The sequence below is a fragment of the Cyanistes caeruleus genome, chromosome 1 (assembly GCF_971803275.1).
Source record: "Cyanistes caeruleus chromosome 1, bCyaCae1.hap1.1, whole genome shotgun sequence".
NCBI classification, from domain to species: Eukaryota; Metazoa; Chordata; class Aves; order Passeriformes; family Paridae; genus Cyanistes; species Cyanistes caeruleus.
The window spans coordinates 90,118,457-90,142,707 of record NC_141701.1 but is presented as its reverse complement, the minus strand read 5'-3'; the positions used below and the strand labels follow the sequence as shown (position 1 = coordinate 90,142,707).

Sequence of the window (24,251 nt, the reverse complement as noted above, 5' to 3'; positions counted from 1 at the left end):
TAATCTTTGTGGTTTAAAATGACTTTGTGTTCATTTTTTAATGGAGAGTATTTTTATTCATCTAATACATTATCTTTTCAAGAAAATTATCATACTTGACTACAAGTACTTAACGGGGCACTAATTAATACTCCTATTTCTCCCCATTTAAAACTCCTTTGAGAAATGAGGTCAGAAACCTGGTTTAACACGGGAGACACTTCTCAGAGGCTAAAGGAGGTGGGGACACAAAAGGCATTTGTCACCCTTCTTCACGGAGAGCGTCCCCTTTGAACAGGACATGCCAGCCCGGCAGCGATCCCTCTGGCCGAGCCAGCAGCTGATGCTAAGCCCCCTGACCAGCAGCTGGCCCGGCAGCACGTCCGTCCCTCTGCTCCACACCCCATGAACGACAAGAAGGAATCCTCCCACTTCTTGTTCAACAGGGTGAGTTTTACTTTTCCCACTCCTGTCAGAGCTTGCTGCAGGCAACCTGCCCGCCTCTCCCGGCAGCAGGGCCGAAGGAAAGGCTTGTCCCAGTACAGCTGGGCCCTGGAGCCCCCATTCCCCCGTGCCGTAAGACAAGGACAGGCAGCTCCCCCTCCCTCGGCGCAGGATCCCCGCCGGAGCCGCGGCTCCCTGCCAAGGCCTCGGCAGCGCCTGTGCCCGGCCGGGAACGGCGGGAGGAAAATGCGGGCTGTAAACGCCTCCCAGAGCTGCTTCGGACTCCGGGAACCGCCGCAGGGTTAAAGGGCAAAAGCAGAGACCAAGCGCAAGCGTTTCTGAAGCTCTCGGGAAATTTGCAGACACTCACCGACGAACTTCACATTTGCGTTCGCTCCGCATTGTCTACTAATTGCAATTATCTAAGAGCGGCTCCACGATGGGAGGAGGGGAGGAGGAGAAGAAGGCTTCCTTTTGGCACAGCTTCTTCAGAGTTCAAAGGACACATATGGCCTGCAAACACAGTGCAGGGAATAATGTAAAATTAAAGGAGGGATGAGAGGAAAATGAGAACGCAGCAGGGACCAGCACTGTTCTGGATCTGCTTGACTGGAATTTTAAATAAAGAAACAGGAGGGGAAAAAAAATCAACAAAACCCCCACACTTCTTTTGATTCCACATCTGAACAGAAGGAGGGATCACGGGAGGGGGCCCACATATGAAGGGAAGACCTCTGGGGAGCAGAACCTGAGCACTTCTGCGGGGGCCAGAGACCCCAGGCCCTAGGGCCTCAGCCCGGCAGCCGGACCCAGAGGACTGCCCAGAGAGCAGGGCTGGAAGCTGCCAGAGGTACAAGGGCTTCACGAAATGTACAACCAACACCTCCAGAGAGACAGGAGAGGTTCATTTCAGAACAAACACATGTGCAGCACCAAACCCGCAGGGAAGGACAACCTGTCTACCCACAGAGTAAAGCAAGAAAAAATAAAAGTGTCCAAATAGCACATGTCCCGATTTCCCTCGCAGTGCTCGTCTCTCGCCACACAAAAGAAAGCCACACAAAAGTCAGCAGCCTGCTAGAAGGTGCCTTCATGCCAAAGGCTGACACCTGCTTGTGGCCTTGTCTTTGTTAGGGCAGAAACCAAAGCCTGCTCTTCTCACTGCAGGGCATATCAAGTGCAAAAATAAATAAATAAACAAAACAAAAAATCCACAACAATTCTTGGTTGTAATTTCTACAGAATTATTGCACAACAACCACCCATAACGAGAGAATGAATTTATAACCGCACACAAGCTATATTTACCAGTGGACTGGTTACAAAGCAAAACAGCAGGAAACCACAATGTGTGTCTTCATCTTAGCTCCTCAGCAGAGCAAGGCTGCCCGTGCAGCAGGGCAGGCTGGGCAGGTGAAACCCAGGCACACCCACCAAAGAGGAGCACAGCCTTATGACACTGGAACCTGGAGCGAGCAGGGCACAAAGTTGCTGCCAGATAGTCAAGGGAAGCTATGCAGAGGTGCAGCTAGTTTGTCACTTGTTTGACCTCAGGGTTAAACAGTTGGCCACACCAAAAAAACTGAAGGGAGTCTTGCTTCTATCCCAGTTTCCAGAAATTTTGATACCTAGGCAGAATTTAAAAAAACAACAAAACTAACACAGAAAACAAATTTAAAAACCACCCCACAACTGGAAATGCAGCTCCCTGTGCAGTCAGGATCCAGGAGACAAACCGTCCCTGCCCCTTGAAATGAACGGCCACTCCCAGAGAGCACAAAGTGCTCTTCTCCCATCGGCTATTCAACAGCTGGCCCCATGGCAAAACGGGCACAATTCAACCCAGACTGGGACAGTGGGACTGTGCCACAAGAGGAGGCCTGGCAAGGTCAGCAGCTGAGCCCCAGATGACAACTTTTGGTCACTGGGGAGAGTTGATTTGGGTCTGCCTACCAGACACCATAAATTGCTGAGTTCAGGGGACCTTCACCCCTTCAACATTGCATTTCAGGCAAATTTGGACAAAACTGCCTCACAACTGTGGAAGTTAGTGGGCCGATGCATTTAAGGAAAGACAGGCAGCACACTCACAAGAGCCCCATTTCCTCAGGCTGACATCATACAAGCAGGCAGCATCCCTGCTGCCAGCAGTACACCCCTGACCACCTTGCCCCAGCTGCTCCTCCTCACCCCCCTCTGTGCCAGTACAAACCCTCATGCTTTCCAGGCCAGCATGAGAATGGTGGCAAGCTAGATCCAGGAACAGATTCTGCTGAAAACTTACCTTTTTTTTTTTTCTTTCTCTTTTTTTTAGGGATTATTTTTAACTTGGATCCTTTCCCAGATCCAGCTCAGAGCATGACTACACAACGCTTATGTCAGCACAAGGAAGCCATCTAATGAGCACCCATGAGGGGGGCAGGATCGCTGCCATCGCTATCCTCGCCACCTTAATGAGCTTGTAAAACAACGGCCTACAGACAGCAGGTTAAAAAGTCACAGAGCTTCAGTAAATTGAGGACAACACATAAAAAAAAAATAAATAAAACCTGAAACTCATATGCATAGGTTACCTATCCACTGCTGTGTCAAGCTGCCAAAACACAGCAAAAGCACAGGGCCCTCCACTGAGGAAAAGCAACCTTGCACTCAGCTCCATCAAAACCCCAATGCAGAAGGGCTCCTGACACACACTCATGGAAAATCCTGGTCTTTACTACTTCCCAAGCAGGATATACAAAGAAAACCCGCACCTTGTAAACCACTGGTATCTCCAAATGACCTTTCTCTTATCTTTTTGGACAGGCATGCTCTCTCTGCTCTGTTCCTGGAGAGTCACCAAACAGCCCAGCCCCAACCCAAGGAGGAAGCATAAAAGTAAAAGAGAAAGGAAGGTGAACAGATCAAACAATTCTCCTTCCTCATGACCTGTGGGTGCAAAGCCATCACAACAAATTGTGTAACCTTAAACACATGTTAAGATGGAGACAAAAATCCATGATTACTGCTTCTGCTGTTTATGCTGACCAGTGCATTATTACTGCTCTGGTGGCAATCAGTGAATCTGTCATGAAAAGAAAGGATGTGTTGGGTTTGCTATCGATCCTTATAATTCCTGTCTGAGAATAATCATACCATCTTGAAATATAGCCCAAAAGAGCACTGTTATTCCGGAACTGAGCTGCTTTTGGAAGATGAGTAAAAAGCAGTTATATCCTTTGAGATATCTTCTTGAGGTTGCAGACAATTGTTCCTGGCTTTATAGACACATTTTCTGATCCTTAAGTATTTTCTTTCCCCTACAGCTGAAAGAGCCACGCACGAATAAAGAGAAATCCGTCTATCCCAAGAAATCATGTAACTAACTATAGACAGCGGGCTGTCAAGTATGCACAAAATAAACTAACTGAAATAATATGATTTTTTTCCCCCTCTAATAGCCTTCATTTATAGTCACTGTTGGTGTGACAACCAGTAACAGTAAGTGGAATGATTTTATGCAGCACTTTCCATATTGAGATATTCTATATCCCCTTGTGCAGCAGTTTCTAACACTTATTTTGTATTAAGGCAACAGAGTAAGGCACCTCAAATTAAGCCTGGAGCAGTAACCATTCCCTCAAATCAGAGCTAAAACGCAGACTAACAGACCGTGGCTATTGCCAGCTCACCTCTTTCTCCTCAGTGAAGTCTGGACATTACCAGTGGATGGGAGGCAGAAGTACAAGCCTCTGATGGCATCCAGAACTGCCCCCAAAAATGCCTATGAAAATACATATTCCAAACATGGCTACAACAACGGTACCAAACAAAACATATGATGCCAATCCAAGTGTTACAACAAATTGTCCATTGTAGCTGAAAAATGGAGAAACACAGCCCTGAAAAGGAATCAGAACAATACTGATTTTAAAATTGTTAAGGGTTCTTGTTAAGTGTGCATTCTAGCATATTCATAAAGCAGGTTTTTTTGAAGGTAGGAAAAAATATGACAAAACAGATTAATAAACTAAACATAAATAATAAGGAAAAAATCAAATATATAAACCAGAAGAAATCTGAACTGATAAATACACAAATATTTTGTGTGCATATGTGCATGAAATTTAATATAATTCCTAATTCTTGGTATCTTGGATAACACCTGTCTGTTTTCCAGACCTCAGTTTCAGAAGTTTACTCCTTTTTTCACACATGGTTTCAGAAGGACTGTGGTCTCTTTAACAGTGAAGTTCTGTCCTCCGTCCCACACATGTTCCCACTGACTTCAACCAGCCTAAAGTTAACTATAAATACAATGGAAAGTCTAAGGTAGCTTGTTGCCTAATTTTTCCCTTTTTTCTGATGTGCTGTTTGGATATTCATAATGAATATAAAATACTTTCTTTTTTTTTTTTAATTAACAGGTGGGACAAACAAAGGCTCTAATATTTTACAAACCTATTTGAAGCAAAACACTAGATATATGTTCTAGATCTCTGTTTCTCAGATCTTTATTACCAAATTCTGACTTCTTTTCATTCCATTAATGCTTTCAACAGCTTATTAAAAAGCACAGTCTTGCTAATTTACAGTAATGTCTAGAATACCTACTCCAAATTTATGGAAGAAATCAATAAATTAATCAATCGACAAAAAGGAACAGAAAAGTGACAAAACACATTTTGTTCTATTACTGTGTCAATTCTAAATGGTGTTTTAATTATTCATATAAATATCTCTAATGCATTAGTAAATGTGATGTGATGCACACCTACTTTTTTTTTTTTTTTTTTTCAATTCTGGGGTACCAATTCAGGAATGTGGCTCCTTGCAGAAATACAAAGAAGGCCTCTGAATACTTCTCTTAGTATTTGATTCTATATAGTCAAATGCTGTCCTGCTTTCCATCCAGAATACCACAGGATTACTTACTCCACAGCACTCTCTGCTGAGAGATCCATAGAGAAAGTCACATAAAGTCACACAGCCTTGTAACACACCACACAACACAGCCACGGGGCAGAAGCACTTCTCCATCGCTCCTGCCATAGCCAACAAGCAAATTCCCAGAACTGCAGCTTGAAAGGGGAGGCAATCGTGGATATTAACATTCCACTGAGAAAACTCAGATGAAACAATGAGCTAGTGAGTATCTTTGGGAAGAGATGTCAGGGTCTAAATTCTGGGTTTGCCTGCCCAAACCCCTCCTCCTTTTTCATCAGCATGTAAAATTCTGTGCATTTTCTGGTGTACCCAGCACCCCAGGCAATGCCATTCTCACTCATTCACAGCCACGCTCACTCTGCCCACCCAGTAGCTACACTGAAGTAGTAGCTACCATCCTTGTCCCAGGAGAGACACCAACAGCACAAAGAAAGCTGCAAAGCCCGTGGGTGATTCTGTGTAGAGGTGGAATTTTTCAAATTATGATAATGAGCTTCAAAAGAGAGTGAACAGAGCTGCACAGATACAGCCCCTTTTTACGTCAGAAAGCACATAAAGGGTTGACTAACCTCTGCTGCTTATTTTACATTATAATCTCACCCCTCCCTTATTTAGCAACTTCCTCCTTAAGCCCTGGCATCTCTTCTCCATTTCCCTCACAATCTTGGGGCCTTTTCCTCCTGAGATTATCATCTACTGGAAGTTCCCCCTCCCTGACCACTACCCACATCCCAGTCTTTGTTCTGGCTCCCTACAGCGTTCAGTGTCTGGACAGGCTTCACATTCACTCCAGATTGATTGCTCTCCTGCTCTTCAAAGCTTGTGAAGCAGGTTTTCATTCAGCTGCCCTCGCCTGCCAGGATGGGGAGCAGTGCATGGAAACTGAAAAAAGCTCATGAGCACCAGGCGAGCAGGGATTTGCAACTGAAACCCAAGGTAGAAATGCACGCCGTGTGTCTTATTTAGTTCAAAGCCAAAATGTTTCTGTCTAGGATGTCTGTTTGTATCTCAAGTCACAAAGAAGCCATTAGTACCAATAATGTGTCATTATGGGGGCGTCAGCAGAGACTCCACAGCTAAGGTTAATTTGAGATGCATAATTTAAAGCAGAACTAAAATCCCTCCATTTCACACTTTAATGACTCAATTCAAATCATTCTTCAAATTTGACACAGCAACTCTTAAGGGGACACTTGCATTTTTTTCTTGTCTCTTTTTTTTTTCTGGCCAATTTTAAGTAAAGTACTTATCTAGTGCAGAAGTAAAATACACAGATCTTCCATTTACAACCACTTTAACCTGTCTTCCCCCTCACATTTCTTTTCAGCAGTTTCATATTTCACACATTCACTCTGACACATTCGAATATGCATGATACAGGCCAGTTCCTCAAGTTAAAAAAGCCAAACCCGTTCAGAGTTAAAATTTCACTCATCGTAACCCCAGGGGTTTTGCCAAGAACAGCTGACAACACTGTTTATCTTAAACATACCACATCACTTAGGTAACAGTAGTACCCCCACAATTCTTTGTCCTTAGTATTTCTACTCTCAGCAGCCTGCTAAAATACATTAAATACAAAATCCTTGGTTTTCAAACTGAGGCAAAGACAGAAGGACGCGGTGGTTCAACAAGTGCTTCAAGCTGGTCCAAGTCTCCCAAATCACTGATAATTTGTTTTGTCAGGCAACTTCCCTGAGAACAGCTGATAGAACACAGAAATAATTAAGCAAAAACTCCTCACAACATAATGAAGCAGCATGATAGTGAGATCTTCATGCTGCTGAAGATGCAACACCTCTCTATCAGACATCTCCTGCCTGTTGCTGTGCATTCTTCAATAAAGCTCACGTAATGTTACAAAAATGCGTAGAAACATGGAATGATTTTTTGTCGTCTGACACAACTCTATTTTGTTCTGGACTTTCAAGAAATCACAGTTCAAGCACACAGACATTCTTTGGAGAGCTGCCCTCAATGCTAAAAATGGCCATGGAATTGCACAAGGAGTGAGGGGGAGGGGAGGGAAGAAAATTCCAAGAAAACTTTGACTCATGCGTTGTAATTCATCAGGTTTTTTGGAGAAGAGAATGGAATGCCATCAAGCTAAAACTGACAGAGCTATTTTCTGATCTCTAAGTGATGTCAATACTTCACAAATCCACAAGTGCTGGGAAAATTTTTCTCTGCAAAATTCTAAGAATGACTCTTAAAATTTCTTGGGTTTGGGGAGGGGGGGGGAGAACCCAGAGCTAAAAGAGGTACTTGAAATTAAACTCCTACGTAGGTGTGTTTTTGAATACTGAGAGTATTAGGCTTCACAGCTTTTTGCTATCTGTGACTCAGACTTGCTGCCACAGGTGTCAAGTGATCAGGGACTTAACTGGAGCTCTGCAGAAACCTGCTGCTTTGTGATTATTTTTTTAACTATATGTTTAAAAGTTCACCCTCAAAGACAAACAAAAAGCAAGCCTTTCCATTCAGTACAGACCTGAATCTTTCCAGTCACCAGATTTTACTGTCTTGTGAACTTTCACCTACCAAAGCAGATTTTTCCGGTTTTCTGTTGTTTGATTCTTACGGTTTTCAGAATCACATCATGTCCATCATGGTTTTCAGAACAACATGATGTCAACCAAACCTAACAGGCAAAAGGGCTTCAATAAAGTTCTGAGAATAACACATCTACTCTGGCACGCCAACACACTATTTTTAATTGAAGCTCATTAAAGATGTAATAGAAGAAAAATTATATTCACTTCCAGCACTGTTCCATCAATGCAGTGAGATAATCATGCTGCTGTACCATACATAAAGCAATATTTATGAGTAGTGGTTTAGGTAATTTAATGGAAAGGCAGAAAGCAATGATTCATTCCTTGTTCTATCTGTTGTTGAAAAATTTTGCCAGTTGCAGGGCCCAAGCAGGCACAAAAAGAGATTGGTTTCAAATGTTAGTAAAACAGAGACCTGGAAAATGAAAAGAGACAAGTCAGTTGAAATGCCGAACAAAAGGAAAAAATCTGGATTACAGATGAGAATTACTTTACAGAGCAGCATACAAATGCAGGCCTCTGAAGTAATTTAAACCAAATGTAGACTGAAACTGAAGTCATTTAGTGAGTCAGCACAGTAATAGGACACTAAAATTACATGTGAGAAAAGCGCAATCCTTTCTGTATAGCATACTGTATTTTATTCCAAATTTACCCAAAACCAAATTAATTGTCTCCTTTGCATTGTACCTTCTGCGTTTCCTTTGGACCCAACCTCTACCTTCCAGAAAGAAACCAACTTCATCCAGGCTGACTAGTTGTGAGCTCTGATGTCTAGGACTTGAATTTCCCTTTCACAAAAGTTTCATCTCCAGACCATGACCACATTAATAAACAATCATTGGCATGAACACGACTGACCTTCTTCCAAGTTATGATTACTTTCCTCTGAAAATATATATATATATATATTCTTTTAATTAGCAGTTAAAACCAAAACTGCTGAGAATCATTACAGGTTCTGCCTCTAAGATTCTGCCATCCCAGAGGTTTTGGTCACCTACAGCTTGGTGCAGACAGGGAATTCAGTGCTAAATATTCCCATCATCAGTCAAAGAAAGGCTTTTCTTTCTATCTGCCTCAAGTATTTTTTAAAACCATAACTGTTTTTAAACTTAAAAAGCAATCTTCATTTTATTCTTGCCTCATACTTCCAAAAAAATGTAATTCTGTGAAAGCCACAACAATTGCTTGTTCAACAAAGACTGCTGCTCTCTGAAGTGCTTTCTCAGATACATTTGTATGGACAGATGCAGGTAGAAATGAACACTCAAAAAATATCCACAATAGATAACAAGCAGTGTCTAGAAACAAAACAAAACAAAAGAACCCAACAAAACAAAACAAAAAAAAAAAGGAAAAAAAAAAGAAAACCAAAACCAACCATGTACTACAAATGCAGCCCAAATTGGAATGAATGCCTACAGTAGCAACAGCACAGGAAGAGCAAAATGTTATTGTACATTACTGGCCTGCAGCCCACAATTACAAAAAATACTGCAGTATTCCACGGTAACAGCATAAAATATTATCATTTCAAACAAGCAGCTGCAGCACCCTGCCCACAGCAGCCTTGCCACAGAGAGCTGGGGAGGAGAGGGCTGCCAAAGGACTCCCCACTACAGAGGGTGAGTGGGCCACAGGGCTGGTGAACCCTTGGGATGCCTTTTCCTCACACCCACGGCTCCATCAGGGCACAAAAGCCCACTGCTCTGCAGCAAACTGCTCCCACATGGGCTCCAGCTGCTGAGCCCTCCAGCAGAAGCATGATGTTCACTCTGCACTCTCCCTCTTGCAGAAGTGTGCCTTCTGCCAAATCTGCATTTTCACATTGTCTTAGAGTCAATAAAATCTCTGCTGTCCCAGCTCCCCTGAGCTAATGCCTGTGTTACCCAGCTCCCTGTAACACACAGCCAACAGGTTTTAACAGTGGCCTAGCCAGGGGCTCCAAAAGCAGGGCTTGGCACACACTGCCATTATGACAGCTACCATTCGTCTTCTCAGACAGCAAGCAGTCGCTCCACTACAGATCAGAAAAGAGGAGACAACACGCACACAAATTTATCAGCAATGCTGGTGTCAACTGCTGTACCCAAGGCTGCCCAGCACAGAGGGCAGGCCCACCACAGCAAACAGAAAATCCCAAAAAGTAACAGGTAAGTCTGTCTGCTCAGTGGCATGCACTGCACACTAATGAATAGCCCTAAGGTAACATTTTTAGGAGTAACACCTACCGCATTTGGGCTCTACGTGGATCATAAAAAAAGACCATCTAAGAAGCCACATGTTTTCTGCAAACTTAATGCATTTGCAGAACAAGCCATCAGAGGAAAAGCAAAGCAGAAACCTGAAACTAATGCACTATCCTGGTTTCAGCTGAGATAAAGTTAATTTTCTTCCTAGTAGCTTCTAAGTTTTGTGGGTTTTGGATTTAGCATGAGAATAATGTCAATAACACACTCATGTTATAGTTGCTCAGTAGTCAAGGACTTATCCTACATCAAGGACTTTCCATTTTCCCATGCTCTGCCAGCAAAGAGGTGCACAAGAAGGCAGGAGGGAGCATGACCAGGACAGCTGGCCCCAACTGGCCAAAGGGATATTCCATACAAAAGAGCATCCTGCTCAATCTGTCAGCTGGGGGAGTTGTCCCTGAGGGGCTGATGGCTGCTTGGGGACAGGCTGGGTATCGGTCAGTGGGTGGGGAGCAACTGTGCTGTGGATCACTTGTCTTAGTCATGTTTTATTTCTCTTTCTCTTCTGGTTGCCTCCCTTTTCATTATATCATCACTATTATCATTACCACTACTATTGTTATTATTGTTGCTATTGTTATATAATTATTAAACTGTTCTTATCTCACTGCATGGGTTTTACCTACCTTTCTTCCCAATTCTCTTACCCATCCCATACTGTGTGGGTATGGGGAGTGAGTGGCTGCATAGTACTTTGTTGTCATCTGGGGTCAAGCCATGACACTCATGCTTCCTATACAGCCTGAAAATAGTACAGATTCTCCAGACAAAACTGCAAAACCTGAGCTCTGCCTCAGCTACCAATGCTGCCTCAGGTATTTGGCCTCTCCCCACAGTCCAATGAGCCTGAATACACAAACACTCTTGGGGCACTTTTTAGAGATATTCAAATCATGATGAAAACCTTTTCTCATGCAGCCAAACAGAGACAGGATGTTTTCAGGAGGGAGCAAATTAACTGCCATACCTAAATACTTCCCAGTTCACCTGCACTTCTTATCTTTCCCACACCAGATTTTGTCTGCCAAATGCAGAGAAGAGTGTAGTGTATATATGTGCAGTAAATATGCAATAAACTGCATACAAGTAATACATGCACTAGACTGAATTTTTGTATCCTCATAAGCAATTCATTGGATTAAGGACTCAAAGTCCCACAGGGAGTACTGCAAATACACATTAAGTCTCTGGGTGCTGGATTTGACTCTCTGACGTATGTAACAGATGTGTAAAGTAACACATAACCAGATGCCTCTCTCGTAAATGCACAGCTAGAGACTGAAAAGCCTTAAAAATGTTGTGTCCAAGGGCAAAAGAAAAGGGAGATAATAAAAACAGAACCAGATATCTAGCAAGAAATTAGGCCCTATGAATTCCTTGCCTACAATGCTGAAATTTTTCATGTCTGTAATTCAGCTATGGTATCTCAAAAGAGAACTTTTCAGGAGGTGGGAGTCCATCCACTGTGGCCTGATTCGCTCCATGCCAGGGTGATAAACCATTTCCTGACGTCTTTGAAATTTCAGGGTCCTACTTCTAAAGCCTCCACTGTGATTTCAAAGACCTCCATCCAGAAGAGCAGTCTAACTCCTTTAGAAGAATGAAATACTAGGAAAAAAAAAAGCATATGGCTGTATAACAGTCACCACCACAGAGGCATTTCTCCTTTCCCTGAGTTGGTATATCCTGGCCACAGTGGCTAGGAGAAAATAGCTGCTATGCTTTTGCAATAACCTTCTAAGGCAGAGGAGAATGGTGGGTGAGAAAAAGTTAAAAGCCTCAGTTTAAAATTTTTGGCTACTCCCATTTCATGAAGTAACTTAAAACCACTCTGCTAGAAACTGTGTGAACCACTGACTTCAGATCTGGATCCTGCCTTTTTGCAAAGCTGCTGGTAGGCTTGGATCCAAGGCTTCAGTTCAAGCTCTTATGTACTCCATACTGAAATGACTTACACCATACATTCTTTATAATAAATGGCCTCACAGTGAGGAAGGACAGTATTGGCACAGTTCATCTTTGCATCACTCTTTTGAAAATTTAGGGAAAGCACTGGAAACATTACAGCTTTTAAATATTTTGCCTCACAGGGTTCACAGGCAGCATTGTGAATGGCTGTGCAAGCTTCACCCACTTTCCTGGGACAGTCAGTGTGACTCCCAGGCGGGCAGTGCCCACCAGAGCCGAGCAGAACGGGCCTGGTGGCATTGGCAGGGCCGTGTCTCACCACAGTGCTGCCCTGCACTGTGCCACTGCATCTCCTGCCTCCCTGCAGTGAAGGTCTCTGTCCCCACCACCTCCTCTTTACAAAGGCTCACACACACATACTGAAACAAAAGAATAATTCCATTATGTGCCTGACAGCCTGTGAGCTTTCCTTCTGATTCACAACAGCAGTGCCCCATTGAAAAGATACATATAGAGGGGGTGGGAAAACAAAAAAATCTTAAGAAGTCTCTAGCAAGCACACGTATTATTAAAGCCTCATTTCCACTTAATACAAGTTGCTTTGGGATCTAATGCAGCTGATTTGAGGGGGAAATACAAACAAACAAAGTCTTCTTCCATCAGCCAGGGCAGGGGGTGGGGAAATCGAACCAGTGACATCTTTGTTGAAGAGCTCCACAAAACTCATGGTTCAGGAGAGCTGAGGAGCATGATCAGGGGACAATTTGTGACTGATCGCTGCCATCTGAACATGGCATGCTGACAGCTGAATGAAGAGCGAAACAAAAAAAGCGTGTGTTTAATCTGGGCAGGCTCAGTCCCCTGTGTTCACTTCCAGTGAAAAATACAAAGCAGGAGAGAGTCAGCCTCTCTGCCTGCTCAGCTCAGCACCCACATAACTCCCTGGCATTTACCACAGGGCCTTCTCCAGGCACACAAATGGAGGCATTATTTCTTCACATGGTGAAAAAAATAAGAAAGGAGAAGGATAGCGGTACAATTTAATATATCCTAAAATGATCTTTTGGCACCAAAGACATTCCCTGCAATACTCTGACAGTGGGCTCCTGCACTCCCCAATGCAAAAAAAGCTAAAAACAACCTCAATGATTTTTTGAATGAAACACAGAAGTTGATAAAATTATTATAAAGGCCACACAGATGCTACAAAACGCCTTTTCCTGAGCTTCAACGTGCACTTCCTCCGAGAGCAACAAGAATGCAATTGTGAAAGGAAAATCATGCATGTTATCCTGATCTGACATCAGTGAAAAGAAGGTAGCAATAAAAGAATTTTGATTTGTGCTTCACAGAACCAGGAAGGAATGCTTGTCTCCAGGAGAGTGGGATGGACAGAAAGCAAGCGTGGGCTGAGGGTGATCACACAACAGAGCACTTCTCTCTCACAGGTTTGGCCAAGACTGTCACCTACACCTGAAATAGGGCTTGCCCCAGAGAGTGAGGCATTTCCCTACCTCAGCCTTCAAACAGGTTTGCATTAATACCTCATTTCACAACTACAAAAATTGCCTCAGACTCCTGCTGAAAGAGTCCTGTATTCCTGTTCGGGCTCACAGTCCCTAGTGCAAGACCTGCACATAAAAAGGAGTTTGCTACACTGATTTGAAAAACTTTTGACCTTTTCAGAAAAATCAGTACAAATACCTACAGGACCACTACAATTTCCCAAGCAATGGCTCCTGTCCACTGACCAGGAAGGAAATATTTAGCTCCCTGCAGTGGGCCTGTTGATTTCAAAGGAAACTTAATAGCTCGGTTCCTACAAAGCAAATACAGAGCAATCACGGGGGTTCGGCTATGCTCTCCTCTCTTCTGAAATCTGGTAAGCAACATATGTCTGCAAATGCCACTTGCCAAAAGGTTTTGATTCTCTGCACATTTTTGGGAACATATATCCTGCTTCTTCAAGGTTATATGTGTCTGTGATTCTGCAGATTCCTTACAGCAGTTTAGTCTCTTTCAGCACAATTGTGGGGCAGAATAGAGTAAGTAACTTAAAATATTTAAGAAAGATGCTGGTGCTTTTTTGTGTTCATTTATGCAACATTTTCATTGGTTAAAAGTTTTACAACTGTAGAATTTTCTCCTTAGTTGATACAGGTATGCTTCTTTTCTAATGAGAAATGAAAACAAAAAAAAATGAAGACTAGAGGAAAAAAGGTGAGCTTTTCCTCATGCCTCATCATTGTCTTTATTAAAAAAAAATTAACTCTGGACAACACAATTCAGCCTCAATCAGAGAACTCTTAGTTCAGTTCCTATTCAAATATCCAAGTGCTATTTGCAACTCTAGTTATGAAAGGGGGACATTATTTTCTTTATATGTTTAACTTCCTTTTTTCAAAGACACACTGATGAAGCAATTAAGGCAGACGTATTATTAAAGCTGGTATAGAATTCACAGGCTCTGCTAAGATGTTTGGTATTTCAATGAGGTGTTTAAACATAAAAATGAGAACTATGTATTTCATATAAAAGTATCACTGAAGTATGCTGTAAAATCAGATTACTCATGACATTCTCACCAACAGTAAGAGATTTGTATATGCATTTTTCTGGCTGTGTGTTGTATGTTCTTCAATTGCTTTCTTCAATAGTTCCCATATGATATAGATTCCAAACTAGGAAATATTTAGGCTCATGCCTAACTTTCAGGGAGAATAGCCTCATTGATTTAAACAGGGTTTAACCCTTATAAGTGTCAGAATGATTACCTGTTTCTGGGATTGGAACTCATGGGGCCCATTTTCAAAAAGATAAGTGCATTACGTATTTTTACTGCTGTTTCTGGGTTTGCCGTTACAGTTCTCTCCCTCCCTCTCCTGCCTGTTTTTATTGCCTTCAACAGCAATAACATGACACTCTGAGGTAAATAATAATTAATTTAATTACAAACTAACTGTAACTTATGACAAGACCCTCCAATCACTTACCTCAAATCATGAGTGTTTCAAGAAGCAATTGTTAATCTCCTTTTTTCCCCCCTCTCACAGGAGATGTTGCAGACTTTTTTTTCTGGTATTTTGCATTAAAACTCCTTCCCTGTGCTCCAGATCTTAAACAAAAACAAAAAAAGAAACACTCAGAATGAAAATGTCATTTCAAGCAATTGGTGGGTGGCTCAGGGGAAATCCCTGACCTTTTTTGAATGTATATTTCATTATCTAAAGCAAGTGTGGTAACTTCCTCCAGCAGCAGCTCTTCTGTGGGCTGTACTTTAAAAAAAAAAAAAAAGACGTAACTGAACAAAAAAAATAAAACACTGGTTTAGACCGCTCAAAAACATGGTATTTTAAAAAATCCATAAGATAGCACAAACTTCAAAGTATTAATTTAAAGCACAATCCAGGACATACCAGACTCCACAAATTTATGATGGTGAAAATGGAAGAAAACCCAGAACACAAACCAGAAGAAAAATCATTATGTAAAGTGTTAAACTGCTACACAGTTTTATTATTGCTATCACTGTTATTATTACTAATAAAACATACACAGCCCTTTCCCTCAGTCTTCAGTGAGCTCCTGTAGTATTTCTGTAGTAGCAGCGTGGGGGAAGTAGTAGCCGTGCTGGAGAAGCAGTGCAGCATTAGCACTACAAAACCCAGCCCAGCTGTCGAGAGGAAGGAAGGGAGGAGGAGCGACAAAGCAAATGAGTTAAGAGTAACTGGCAGGGCTCTAATACAATCAATTTTGACATTCTCCACCATCACCAAAAAAGGTCTGAAGGGTTTTGAATTTTCAGCAAGTGCTGCTATACCAGAACAGTTTCTCACCGCCCCCTGCTTCACCCTCCTCCCTCTTCCATACCTGCAGCAGGGCTTGGCCAAGAGCCAGCTGAGTACGTAAGACTCCAAACCAGGCTCTGTCAGCAGGAAAACAGTGCCAGCCAGTGCAGAGTTCACGTTCCCTCTGAGAGCGTGGTCTTGCATTTGCATGGCCTCTCTGGATTACAAGCATCCCAGTTATTTCTCTGCGAACAATTTTTAGGGCCAACAACCACATCCATTTTTGCTCTGTAAAAAGCCTGAAAGAAACTGTTCCCAGGGTTACACCTGTGGCTACCCTCACTGAAGCCAACAAATTTACACAACATGACAGTGAGAGGATTTGACCTTGTGTACGTGTAAGCCAGAACACTTTGATTCTTTTCCTTGGCTAGAACAGACAGGCATGAATAATTTTCCCCTTGTTTTTAATTAAGAAATGGAGACAATATTCACAGTCTTCTGTGGATGTATATACCTCAAAAAAGACAACTTTTCCAAAAGTGTTCAGAAATTCAAAAAGTACGGCTTTTAACACCACAGTGTATTCCCCCACATACCCTGGAGGAAAACAACCCAAAACTTGAAGCAGACGACAACGCACAAATAAGGGAGACTTTGACACCTGTACAAAGGCTGTGCCTGTGTCACCACTCCCCAAAGCTGCTTTGCTGGTACAAAATACTCTGCTTAAATCAACCTGGGCCCCTACTCCACCGTGCTTATTCACACTGACGTGGTGCTGCCTCTTTCTTCAAGAAGCCGCTCTCACTCAACACCAGTCAAGGCTGCGAGAGCCAAGCCTACCATTTGCAGGAAGCGGACAAAGCCCTCTAAATCTGTGACACAAATCCAGAGAAGGCTGCAAGTTCAAAGTGAAATGAGGACAGTCTGTCCATGACTCATGCCACCTAGAAACCATTCTTAATTTAAGAAAAAGTGTTAGAGAGATTATTTTACAGAGCGTCACACTGCCAAATCAACTATGTTCTGCCTCTCATTTTTTTCCCCAACTCAAATACAAGGTGGCCAAAGATCAAAATCAGCATAAAATCCTCCTGTTCTCACTTCATGTACTTCCATTTTTAATGCTCTGTTTAAAGAGTCAAATAAAGCTGTTTGATGGACAGATTCCCAGCTATCCTCCAGGCTTTTCTGCATGACCTACAGGCAAATGCTATGTGACACTTCCTGAAAGGCTAAAATAGCTCTGAATGACACTTGAGCTTCTATAGTACAACTACAGCATGAGACTTTGGCTCCTAATGCACATTGTCACTTAACCCAAATTTTCCCCTGCCTCACTTTCCCCAGCCTCTACAGCAAAATAAGAGTATTCCCCCATCTCAGAGGACTGATGCAAGCAACACAACACCTATGCTGATTTAGTGGATAATCTGGAAACACAGAGAAAGTTACAGAAATTTACAGATCTCTTAATTTAGGCTGAAACTTCACATACCCAGAAAAAGACCCTGCAAACCGAAATAAGGAGTGAGTCATCAGCCTGTCCCTCTGAAACTGTTTTGCTGGACAGTCATTTTACTAGTACAACTCTCTTCTCCAGGGTGCTCCCAGCAAGCGTGGGGGACACTGAATAGATTCACTGTATTCACACAACAGCTTTACAGCTGCTGAAAAAAGGCCTATTGTAGGCCTGCATTTTACTATCTCAAGTAGCATACATAAAGTTGCTGTACAGATTCCATTACCCATCTGATCCTTACAGAAACAGGAGCAACAAATCAGGGTTTGTCAAAAGAAAATAGATTTAACTGTGATGGAGGAAATAGTCTGGCTTTTTTTTAAAAAAAAAACAGAAGTAACAATTTATATATCAGAGGACGAAAGTCTAAAAATATGTGCTCTTCCTGCAGTCACTATCTACTCATGGCTTGCACCTCCATCCATCCAAAATATAATATTTTCTCAGTAACCAAAATAGTATCAAAACCACTTAAAAACGGAATTATTGGGTCACACTTTACAAAGACTCACTCAACAGCCAGATAATCCTGGACTTTGCAAAACATGTGAGTAGATATGACAGCCCCTTTCTAAACATCTTGATTTTTCTTGTAGTGTCTGTGGAGTCAGGGAAAAAGGACGGTCCTCAATTAGGCACATTCCTCCCAGCATTCGACTACTCTACTCTCCCCCTTCTGGAGAAATGAATGCAGCTTCAAACAAATTAAAGGAATATTTTGTCAGCTCCTTCACTCTTCCCAGTGCAATAGATGAGGCAGTGCTTGGCTGCTCTAGCTCCCAGCAGAAGCAGGTCTGAAATACAAATCCTCCTTCCTCCTCCCATACACACAGCATTAACCCTGCCAGCTGCAAGGACACTGAATTCAGCCAGGGCTGTTAGCAGACTATCCCAGCTGCAGCGCACGCTACTACTAACCCCCAAGAATTAAATGTTGGTTGATCAGCACACATCTCCCCAAAACACAGTACTTCCTTCAAAAGCAACAAGATTGGACAAAAGTTACAGGATCAATTTTTCTGCCTTCTGGCTTCAAAGCCACAGGAACACAACAGGTGCTATGCTGTACTCAAAGGTAGAAACATTTTGCTTTTCAGTGAAAACTGAGACAGGCACTACCCCTTGTTTTGCCAGCTTGGGACCTTAAGAAAATACCAAGAGAGTAGCAGCCTGATAAAATAACAGCAGTAGGGCACTTCTTTCCTCCCAGTCTTCCTTCATTTCAAAGTGGGGCCTCTCTCAAAAGGCCGATGGAGCTGAATGGACTGAGATGATTTTCCATTCTAGGTAAATTGCATGTTTGCTATGGTAGCATGACTTGACTGTGATCAAAACCGATGAAAAACCACAGCAAATGGAAACAAAGACTCAAGTAAAGAGAGAAATGAAACCCCAAGACAAGCTTCTGAGAAATACTCATCTCTTATTTCTGGATTTGGGCTTGCCTACCTCCAAGCCTTGGGGGCAGACAGAACTGCCAGCCTCCTTTGCCATCCCCAGGGCAAGCTGCTCTGGGGTGGGCCTGGGCAAAAGTAGTACTATTGCACATGACAGGACACAGCCAAGGCCAGTTGAGAACAGTGGATTGCTAAAATATGATCTCATTTTGGAATGAGCTATGAGGGATGAAAAATGACAACACCAGGCCCTCTGCACACCTCTTGCCGTGGGAGACAGGAACTCTTCACCCCAAATCTCACAGGAATGTACCTACCACTCTCCCTTGCCTCTGCCAAGGGTCTGGCAGGCTCAGGCACATGTTCCTACATGCCATTTACTTCTTGCCTTCTGCTCATAAGCACACACACTGCGAACTCCCCTCTCTTCTTAACAGCTGAAGTGACTTTATTGCACGATTTTTGGACTAGAACTACCAGCCCACGCTCAGTGCCCCCATGCCTTGATGCCACCTGTTTATCATTACAAGGTGACACAGAGCCATGCTCCCCCCACTTACCCTGAGGCATGTCATGTCTTTCCAAGTCATAAAGCCCCAGACTCATCAGGTGCTGACCTCAGGCTCTCCCTGGCACCCTAAGTGCCTCCTTTATCCCAGCATGAAGGTCTGAGAGGGACAGACTGCATCACAAGTCAGTGGCTTCATCCCTTGGCAGCAACCCTGCCATATGACTGCCTGTGCTCAGAGGCACAGCCCTCCTTGGCTCACGACCTCTGAAAACAAGGAATGCCAGTGGATGAAGAACTGAATACCCTCCACCCACTCTTTCACTGGCCAAGCTGTTCTGAACAGTAACATACATCCCCCTGTAAAAGTTCAGCGTGCTGCCCACAAAAAGCAGCAGGCAGGCATGCCTCTGCTAAAGAGCACATATAGTTTAGAAAGAGATGGTAAGAAAACGAAATATGGTGTGATATTCAATGTGCACATATATTCTGGGTTCTTCAAAGGAAGGGCTCTAGAAAAACAATAGAAATTCCATGTTGTTTGGAACAGATGGGCCTCGTATTTTTTTTCTATTGCCTTCTGCTTTACTTACTCATCTCACCTACCTTCTAGCTATATGAGGTTGTTTTTTGGGATCTAGTTGCTTGCTGCTATATAGAAAAATCTGAACAATCAACATTCCTTATACAACCATGTACCTCCAGTGACAGAGAGTACAGGACACATTCAGGACACTTCAGAAGAAACCTGTGATGACCTTTGTTGCAGGAAACTTTGGAGGCCTGACCATAAGCTGTTTTTAGAACAGAAATTTGACTAAGCCACAACCAGCTCAGCACCACTGTGGTTTGGTCTTACTTTTTGAGAGTAGCAGGACAGACTATGCCAGCAGCTAAAATCTTCCAGGCAGAGGAAGAAATGTCCTCTGCCTAGATTCATTGAGTTGGTTGGCTACAAAGACTGGTTAGTTTTTTTGCAGTCAAACCTACTCTTTTAATCAAGAAGAGACAGGAAACTGAGAAAGACAAAGCTTTTCTGTAAGTCTACTTCCAAACTTTTATTTTGTAAAAAAAAAAACAACCTGAAATACTGTACTCTTACTTCTGTCACCTCTACTTCTACTTGCTTTCCTTCAGCACAAGCCTCAACAGGAGCATTTCAGCAAATACCAGGTTTGGTTGTATGCTCCCTGGGCTGCCAGCTGTCAGATCCAGAAAGCAGGACTGTCACATCTGCCAGACTGGCTCTCACACCCACTGTCTCAGATAACATCATGTATTTTTCCAAGTCATGCCAGCAATAATATGACATTACACATCCCCTTACCTGCCTCAGGACACACACCAAAAAGAGGCTGTAGACCTTTAAATAAAGGATGCCCAGCCAGTGTCTTAGGATGGTAAGAGCCTCAGTTGAGAACACATTCTGTGACTGAAGGTTACAAGCACTGTCCCCACGTGAGCACATGCTCACATCAGCAGGTCAAGTACTAGCCACTAGACACGGGTCATTGCTGGTTAAGCATCTAATGTGCACTTGGCATTGTATAAACTCCTTAAAGATGATACAATCCTTTCAGTAGAAGATTTCTTCTTTCTAACTTCTCAAAACAGCCTTCCTTCTCAGGAGCCTACTCACATCAACCTTCCCCTTTCAGTAATAATTACAAAGAAAAGGGAAGAAAGAACAAAAAAAGAAAGAAAAATTATAAAACCTGTTTCACTAACTGGCACAGCTATACACAATCAGATCACTGAAATATGCCTTTCTTTCCATGCCTTCATCCCACTACATCCCTACAGGGCAAAGCAACCTTCTGCTTTTGTTAGATCAGGCATGCAGCTTTTGAAGCAAGTCTCCAGATAATCCATCCTGCCCGGGCTTTCAGTTGTACTGTGGGGTGGTCCTGCAGCACATGGACAAATCCCTCTTGGCAGGAATTAACTAGAAGCATCATGTTCCCCAGAGTAAGCAGCCAGCAGCACCAGACAGCTTGGAAGTAAAAGCAACCCCAAATCATGCCTGGTGCAAACCTCAGCAGCCCAGCAGAGTTTTCACAGGTACTTTCTCTGGTCGGTTCACATTACTTTTTAATGTAGGCATAATCATAAAAATCAAATATTCTGCTGTCATTCATCTTTATGCCACCAAATAAAAATATGTTATTGTTAGATTCTACTCTAATATTGCAACAGTGTCATACTGACAAGCAGCAAGAGCATCTTGAAGTGAACAATGTAAAGAATAGATCAAAGTAGTTTCGGCTACAATAACTAACCTAATTTCTGTAGTTTTACAATGAGCTCTTCTACTCTTTAAAGTATTTTCTCTTTGTCCTACACCAAAATAGTAAAAAAACAGTTACAGAAGGGAAAAAGTAAAACAAACTGAATATTTTCTCTTCATCTTGCACCACAATAATAAAAATCATTAAAGAAGGGGAAAAGTAAACCAAGCTGGATTAAAGGACCAAAAAAGATATTACCTTTCCACCATTAAATCCCATGAAAGATTATAAACATTAGGCATAATAATAAAAATATAGGCATCAGTTGTAAAAATTGCCAGCAGAAAATCTTAGGCAGCAGTGCTTTTTTAATATATTGTCATCTGAGCTTATGTCAAATGTCCTCTGGTATTTTGTCTTCACAGTAGATCTTTTGTTCTCTTTGAAAATGTCATTAAATAGACCCTCAAAATCTTGACACTTATCATAACTAATTCAATTAATAAGACAGTCATCACCTCTTTTTTCAGTGCATGAAAGGCCAAGAATTCTGGCCTTTGTCAGAATCATGTCAAGAATGACGGTACCTAGCTTTACTTTTTGCCACCCATTAAGAAGTACCTGCTGGGTCTGTGGAGGTTTTCAGGCCATTGGCTAAAAGCCACCTGAACACAATCCCCCATACTTGTTTCCTTTCCTCATAAGCTGTTTGTCCCTAGCAGTAGCAAGAGCATAACCCTCTAGAGTTTCACTGGAAGCTGCTAAGAAATACCTTGCGATTGAAACTTCCTTGCATTTCAGGCACAGGAAGCCAACTAAACGTCACTGATCCATTTGTTCAATTTTTGTTAAATGGTTCTTCTGGACCTGGCAACAAATTTGTGAGCAAGAATGACATTGACCACCATGCTGAGGACCTGGCTGAGGCCAAGTGAAATGCTCTCCTAGTATTCAAATCCCTCTTGAAAGCTTCTTTCTTCCTTCACGTGCCTTCCACACAGGAGACAACCCTGAGGTAACTGTAAGCAGGAAGCCCAAGCACAGAGGAAGTGTGTGTAAAATCCACAGTCTCAACTTCACCATCACTGTCCATTTTCATGAATGAAAAAGGCAAAGTCAGTAGGGGAAGCTGGGCCCTGTCACAACTGCTACCATGCTGTTTGTCCTTTCCCTCCAAAGCATTGTGGATCTGTGTTAGTTTCCTGCAAAGGTAATTGTTTCTATGTCTTAAACCAGCCAAGGACATAGTTTCTAATATGGTTAATTTTTAACAGCACAGCTTTGGGCCTAACTCCTTGTCCTGCATTTTCGAGAGCTGTCTGAGAAAGTTTGGGACCTTTAATAAGTGATGTCTGTGTTTAAACTGCATTCACTGGTGACTCTGCACAGGACAGAAAAAGTGGGTTGGGCTCCAACCTCCCAGCACCACGTTCCATCTGTCACACGGCCCTGGTCACATCACCTTGTCCATTTGTCCCAGGCTCCATTTGACTCATACAGAATATGTGAAATGACTGAAGGTGCTCTTAGTTTAGAGTAAACTGAAAACTTAAAATCCAACATTTACCAATAAAGCGTGGGAGAACTAAAAAGGTGTGGGATATTCTCCCTTGTAGTCCCATATGCAGTGATGTCAGTGAAGGCTGGTTCCCTGTGGCTTTGTCTCTACATGACCCCATGCACAGTGAGATGCACGCTCTGAGCAAAGCTAGCCCTGAGCAATGGCTCACCCCATCGTGCTCTTATATCTGTGATAACACAGGCGAGCCTTTCCTTCAGAAAGGTCACCCATTTCTGTCGTTGCTCTATGCCCAAATCCTTGTTCCACAAAACTGCTCAGCCTGCCTGTTAAATTTAGCTGGACCTGGCCAGTGGACTCCAACCTTACTGGAGAGACTCAGGGATATACGAAAATAGTGTACTCCACAAGGAAAACAAACTAAAATACTCATCTTGGCCTGAGAAAAATTATGTTGAACTGGCAAGAAAGGTAAACCAATGGATCTGATGTTAGAATTGCAGTGCCAGTTCTGTAATATTCATCAGTAACAAAATAAAGCATTGACTTGCCAAGGGAGGTTTATTTTACTTAGGCTGGTTTGAAACACAGCTTTACTTGTACTTACTATGAACTGCATTCTGTTTATGAATAATATTAGGTCTATCTTCTGGGAAATTAAATTGTAATCTGTCCTCTGTTCCATTTCTTTAAGACATTCAGTTTACTACTGTAACTTATTTGTGATTTACTAAATTCCAACTACAAAAAGTAGGACAACATTTTGTTCCTATGCAAGAGAGGAAAAAGTACAGATAACAGATTTAAATCTGCTTCAAATGACAGAGGACAAGTAGATGTCTGGGGTTTTTGAGAGGTGAGATAAACCAAAAGGGTTTTTCCCCTGGAGGATCAAAACAGACTATTTTTCCTTTCTATTATTCATAATATAAGACAAAGATCATTAGAAACACAGCTAAGTTTATGGAACATTCACAATGTTGCATATGGCTACATATGTCTTATTAATTTTGGTGAGCAGAGTTTGTAACCAGAAAAATTATTTACAACCTTATTTATTTTGGATATTGTACCTCTTTACATACATAACACGCAGACTAATGTGGGCTGTAGTGCAGTTTAATCTCTCCAGCATTTATTCATACCTAGGACAAAACTACTTTCAACCTGCATATATCTGTCATGACAAAGCTAGCACTCAACAGTTTCATTTTCTAGC

General features: G+C 42.4%; 1 protein-coding gene and 1 long non-coding RNA gene across 14 annotated transcripts in view; one reads left to right on the top strand and one right to left on the bottom strand.

Annotated features, from left to right (window-relative positions):
- Positions 1-24,251, bottom strand: part of ATXN1 (ataxin 1) — a 474,819-nt gene that overhangs the window by 138,331 nt on the left and 312,237 nt on the right. For 8 of the 13 annotated variants that reach the window (XM_086841849.1, XM_086841808.1, XM_086841784.1 and 5 more), the window contains one exon: positions 15,061-15,182. The gene's annotated coding sequence lies outside the window, so the exon portion shown is untranslated. Of the gene's footprint in view, positions 1-793; positions 937-15,060; positions 15,183-24,251 lie in introns of all 13 variants that reach the window. The other 5 variants (XM_086841778.1, XM_086841847.1, XM_086841802.1 and 2 more) reach the window with 1 other exon arrangement.
- Positions 328-5,060, top strand: LOC147655729 (uncharacterized). The gene is made up of 2 exons (XR_015273801.1): positions 328-426; positions 2,738-5,060. It is a non-coding gene; the product is annotated as an uncharacterized LOC147655729 (long non-coding RNA).